Genomic DNA, 6,000 nt, shown 5'->3' with positions numbered 1-6,000 from the left:
GCTGCCAATGGCTGAAGCATCAGATGTCATGGAGGTCTCAGAAGTCACATAATCTTAACCTTACTTATTGGAGACTGGATGTGTGAAGGCATTGCTAATGAGCTATAGCTATATACTATAGCTATATACTATAGCTATATACTTTCCCCTGTGCATCACCAATTTGATTTCAGCCCAGCTCAGCAGGATTAAAAATCATTCCCATCTGTTGGAAGTTCAGTGAGTGAGTGCCAGCTTCCACCTCACAGACTCACAAACAGTGTATGGGTACGTGGGAGGACAGGTGAAATAAGGGGGGGGGAGGCACTGTGTGGGTACGTGGGAGGATGGGGGACAAATGGGCTGTGAGGGGACATGCAACGTGTGGGTACGTGGAAGGACAGGGGTCAGGCAGAGTGTGGGTGTTGGGGGGACAGGCAGTGTGTGGATATGTGGGAGGACAGGGCACTGGCAGGCTGTAGAGGGGTAGGCAAAGTGTGGGTGTTTGGGGCAGACAGCCTGTGGATACGTGGGAGGACTGGGGACAGGCAGTGCGTGGGTGTTGGTGAGACAGGCAGCGTGTGGATATGTGGGAGGATGGGACACAGGCAGGCTGTGAGAGGGGGCACAGGCAGGCTGTGGGTGTGGGACAGGCAGCATGTGGATATGTGGGAGGACTGGGGACGGGCATTGTGTGGGTATGTGGGAGGACTGGGGACAGGCAGTGTGTGAGTGTTGGTGGGACAGGCAGCGTGTGGATACGTGGGAGGACGGGACACAGGAGGCTGTGAGTGGGGGACAGGCAGCATGTGGATACGTGGGAGGACAGAGCACAGGTGGGCTGTGGGGGGGGGGGGAGGGTGGACAGGTGTGTCTTTGAGTCATCAGATAGGCCAGAAATCACCATTTCAGCTTTTTAAAGTCTCATGAAGGGTGGTGTCTATGGAGTCGGGTAACCACCTGCCCCGGGTGTGGCAGGTAGAGGTGGGGGGTCTGTGGCGGCGGGTAACGCTGCCCCCCCTGGGTGTGGTGGGGAGTATGTGGGGGCAGGTAATGCTGCTCCCCCGGATGTGGCGGGTGGAGGTGTGGGGGAGGTCTGTCAGGGCGGGTAACACTGTCACGTGGGTGTGGTGGGTGGGGGTCTGTGGGGGCGGGTAACGCTGCTCCCCCGGTTGTGGCGGGCAGACGTGGGGGGCATGTGGGGGCGGGTAACGCTGCTCCCCCGGGTGTGGCGGGCGGAGGTGGGGGGGGTCTGTGGGGGCGGGTAACGCTGCCCCATGGGTGTGGTGGGCGGAGGTTGGGGGGGGTCTGTGAGGACGGGTAACGCTGCTCCCCCGGGTTGTGGCGGGGCGGAGGTGGGGGAGGGTCTGTGGGGGCGGGTAACGCTGCCCCGTGGGTGTGGTGGGCGGAGGTGGGGGGGGTCTGTGGGGGCGGGTAACGCTGCTCCCCCGGGTGTGGCGGGCAGAGGTGGGTGGGGTCTGTGGGGGGCGGGTAAGGCTGCTACCCGGGTGTGGCGGGCAGACGTGGGGGGCACGTGGGGGCGGGTAACGCTGCTCCCCCGGGTGTGGCGGGCGGAGGTGGGGGGGGTCTGTGGGGGCGGGTAACGCGGCTCCCCCGGTTGTGGCGGGCAGACGTGGGGGGCATGTGGGGGCGGGTAACGCTGCTCCCCCGGGTGTGGCGGGGCGGAGGTGGGGGGGGGTCGTGGGGGGCGGGTAACGCTGCTCCCCCGGTTGTGGCGGGCAGACGTGGGGGGCACGTGGGGGCGGGTAACGCTGCTCCCCCGGGTGTGGCGGGCGGAGGTGGGGGGGGTCTGTGGGTGCGGGTAAGGCTGCTCCCCCGGGTGTGGCGGGCGGAGGTGGGGGGAGTCTGTGGGGGCGGGTAACGCTGCTCCCCCGGTTGTGGCGGGCAGACGTGGGGGGCATGTGGGGCGGGTAACGCTGCTCCCCCGGTTCTGGCGGGCAGACGTGGGGGGGCATGTGGGGGCGGGTAACCGCTGCTCCCCCGGGTGTGGCGGGGCGGAGGTGGGGGGAGTCTGTGGGGGCGGGTAACGCTGCTCCCCCGGGTGTGGCGGGCGGAGGTGGGGGGGGTCTGTGGGGGCGGGTAACGCTGCCCCGTGGGTGTGGTGGGCGGAGGTGGGGGGGGGTCTGTGGGGGCGGGGTAACGCTGCTCCCCCGGGTGTGGCGGGCAGAGGTGGGGGGGGTCTGTGGGGGCGGGTAACGCTGCTCCCCCGGTTGTGGCGGGCAGACGTGGGGGGCACGTGGGGGCGGGTAAGGCTGCTCCCCGGGTGTGGCGGGCGGAGGTGGGGGGAGTCTGTGGGGGCGGGTAACGCTGCTCCCCCGGTTGTGGCGGGTGGAGGTGTGGGGGAGGACTGTCAGGGCGGGTAACACTGTCACGTGGGTGTGGTGGGTGGGGGTCTGTGGGGGCGGGTAACGCTGCTCCCCCGGGTGTGGCGGGCGGAGGTGGGGGGAGTCTGTGGGGGCGGGTAACGCTGCTCCCCCGGGTGTGGCGGGCGGAGGTGGCGGGGGTCTGTGGGGGCGGGTAACGCTGCCCCATGGGTGTGGTGGGCGGAGGTTGGGGGGGGTCTGTGAGGACGGGTAACGCTGCTCCCCCGGGTGTGGCGGGCAGATGTGGGGGGCACGTGGGGGCGGGTAACGCTGCTCCCCCGGGTGTGGCGGGCGGAGGTGGGGGGGGTCTGTGGGGGCGGGTAACGCTGCCCCGTGGGTGTGGTGGGCGGAGGTGGGGGGGTCTGTGGGGACGGGTAACGCTGCTCCCCTGGGTGTGGCGGGCGGAGGTGGGGGGGGGTCTGTGGGGGCGGGTAACGCGGCTCCCCCGGTTGTGGCGGGCAGACGTGGGGGGCACGTGGGGGCGGGTAACGCTGCTCCCCCGGATGTGGCGGGCGGAGGTGGGGGGGGGTCTGTGGGTGCGGGTAAGGCTGCTCCCCCGGGTGTGGCGGGCGGAGGTGGGGGGGGTCTGTGGGGGCGGGTAAGGCTGCTCCCGGGTGTGGCGGGCAGAGGTGGGGGGGGGTCTGTGGGGGTGGGTAAGGCTGCTCCCCGGGGGTGGCGGGCGGAGGTGAGGGAGGGTCTGTGGGGGCAGGTAACGCTGCTCCCCGGGTGTGGCGGGGGTCTGTGGGGGCGGGTAAGGCTGCTCCCCGGGTGTGGCGGGTGGAGGTGGGGGAGGGTCTGTGGGGGCGGGTAACGCTGCTCCCCCGGGTGTGGCGGGCGGAGGTGGGGGGTGTCTGTGGGGGCAGGTAAGGCTGCTCCCCGGGTGTGGCGGGCGGAGGTGAGGGAGGGTCTGTGGGGGCAGGGTAACGCTGCTCCCCGGGTGTGGCGGGGGTCTGTGGGGGCGGGTAAGGCTGCTCCCCGGGTGTGGCGGGCGGAGGTGGGGGAGGGTCTGTGGGGGGCGGGTAACGCTGCTCCCCCGGGTGTGGCGGGCGGAGGTGGGGGGGTCTGTGGGGGCGGGTAACGCTGCTCCCCCGGGTGTGGCGGGCGGAGGTGTGGGGGGGTCTGTGGGGGCGGGGTAACGCTGCTCCCCCCGGGTGTGGCGGGGGTCTGTGGGGGCGGGGAACGCTGCCCCGTGGGTGTGGTGGGCGGAGGTGAGGGAGGGTCTGTGGGGGCGGGTAAGGCTGCTCCCCGGGTGTGGCGGGCGGAGGTGGGGGAGGGTCTGTGGGGGCGGGTAACGCTGCTCCCCCGGGTGTGGCGGGCGGAGGTGGCGGGGGTCTGTGGGGGCGGGTAACGCTGCTCCCCCGGTTGTGTGCGGGTGGAGGTGTGGGGGAGGTCTGTCAGGGCGGGTAACACTGTCACGTGGGTGTGGTGGGTGGGGGTCTGTGGGGGCGGGTAACGCTGCTCCCCCGGGTGTGGCGGGCGGAGGTGGGGGGGGTCTGTGGGGGCGGGTAAGGCTGCTCCCCGGGTGAGGTGGGCAGAGGTGGGGGGGGTCTGTGGGGGCGGGTAAGGCTGCTCCCGGGTGTGGCGGGCGGAGGTGAGGGAGGGTCTGTGGGGCAGGTAATGCTGCTCCCCGGGTGTGGCGGGGGTCTGTGGGGGCGGGTAAGGCTGCTCCCCGGGTGTGGCGGGCGGAGGTTGGGGAGGGTCTGTGGGGGCGGGTAACGCTGCTCCCCCGGGTGTGGCGGGCGGAGGTGGGGGGGGTCTGTGGGGGCGGGTAAGGCTGCTCCCCGGGTGTGGCGGGCAGAGGTGGGGGGCGGTCTGTGGGGGCGGGTAAGGCTGCTCCCCGGGTGTGGCAGGCGGAGGTGAGGGAGGGTCTGTGGGGGCGGGGTAACGCTGCTCCCCCGGTTGTGGCGGGTGGAGGTGTGGGGGAGGTCTGTCAGGGCGGGTAACACTGTCACGTGGGTGTGGTGGGTGGGGGTCTGTGGGGGCGGGTAACGCTGCTCCCCCGGGTGTGGCGGGCGGAGGTGGGGGGGGGTCTGTGGGGGCGGGTAAGGCTGCTCCCCGGGTGTGGCGGGCGGAGGTGGGGGGGGGGTCTGTGGGGGCGGGTAAGGCTGCTCCCCGGGTGTGGCGGGCGGAGGTGGGGGGGGGGTCTGTGGGGGCGGGTAAGGCTGCTCCCCGGGTGTGGCGGGCGGAGGTGAGGGAGGGTCTGTGGGGGCAGGTAACGCTGCTCCCCGGTGTGGCGGGGGTCTGTGGGGGCGGGTAAGGCTGCTCCCCGGGTGTGGCGGGCGGAGGTGGGGGAGGGTCTGTGGGGGCGGGTAACGCTGCTCCCCCGGGTGTGGCGGGCGGAGGTGGGGGGGTCTGTGGGGGCGGGTAACGCTGCTCCCCCGGGTGTGGCGGGCGGAGGTGTGGGGGGGTCTGTGGGGGCGGGTAACGCTGCTCCCCCGGGTGTGGCGGGGGTCTGTGGGGGCAGGGAACGCTGCCCCGTGGGTGTGGTGGGCGGAGGTGAGGGAGGGTCTGTGGGGGCGGGTAACGCTGCTCCCCCGGGTGTGGCGGGCGGAGGTGGCGGGGGTCTGTGGGGTCGGGTAACGCTGCCCCGTGGGTGTGGCGGGCGGAGGTGGGGGGGTCTGTGGGGGCAGGTAAGGCTGCTCCCCGGGTGTGGCGGGCGGAGGTGGGGGAGGGTCTGTGGGGGCGGGTAACGCTGCTCCCCCGGGTGTGGCGGGCGGGGGTCTGTGGGGGCGGGTAACGCTGCCCCGTGGGTGTGGTGGGCGGAGGTGGGGGGGTCTGTGGGGGCGGGTAAGGCTGCTCCCCGGGTGTGGCGGGCGGAGGTGGGGGGGGGTCTGTGGGGGCGGGTAACGCTGCTCCCCCCGGGTGTGGCGGGCGGAGGTGGTGGGGGGTCTGTGGGGTCGGGTAACGCTGCCCCGTGGGTGTGGCGGGCGGAGGTGGGGGGGTCTGTGGGGGCGGGTAAGGCTGCTCCCCGGGTGTGGCGGGCGGAGGTGAGGGAAGGTCTGTGGGGGCGGGTAAGGCTGCTCCCCGGGTGTGGCGGGCGGAGGTGGGGGGGGTCTGTGGGGGCGGGTAACGCTGCCCCATGGGTGTGGTGGGCGGAGGTTGGGGGGGGTCTGTGAGGACCGGGTAACGCTGCTCCCCCGGGTGTGGCGGGCGGAGGTGGGGAGGGGTCTGTGGGGGCGGGTAACGCTGCCCCATGGGTGTGGTGGGCGGAGGTTGGGGGGGGTCTGTGAGGACGGGTAACGCTGCTCCCCCGGGTGTGGCGGGCGGAGGTGGGGGGGGGTCTGTGGGGGCGGGTAACGCTGCTTCCCGGATGTGGCGGGCGGAGGTGGGGGGGGTCTGTGGGGGCGGGTAACGCTGCTCCCCGGGTGTGGCGGGCGGAGGTGGGGGGGGTCTGTGGGGGCGGGTAACGCTGCTCCCCGGGTGTGGCGGGCGGAGGTGGGGGAGGGTCTGTGGGGGCGGGTTACGCTGCTCCCCCGGGTGTGGCGGGCGGAGGTGGGGGGGGTCTGTGGGGGCGGGTAACGCTGCTCCCCGGGTGTGGCGAGCGGAGGTGGGGAGGGTCTGTGGGGGCGGGTAACGCTGCCCCGTGGGTGTGGCGAGCGGAGGTGGGGGAGGGTCTGTGGGGGCGGGTAACGCTGCC

The sequence above is a fragment of the Lepidochelys kempii genome, chromosome 1 (assembly GCF_965140265.1).
Source record: "Lepidochelys kempii isolate rLepKem1 chromosome 1, rLepKem1.hap2, whole genome shotgun sequence".
Classification (NCBI taxonomy): Eukaryota; Metazoa; Chordata; order Testudines; family Cheloniidae; genus Lepidochelys; species Lepidochelys kempii.
Note: the sequence above shows the minus strand (reverse complement) of the source record.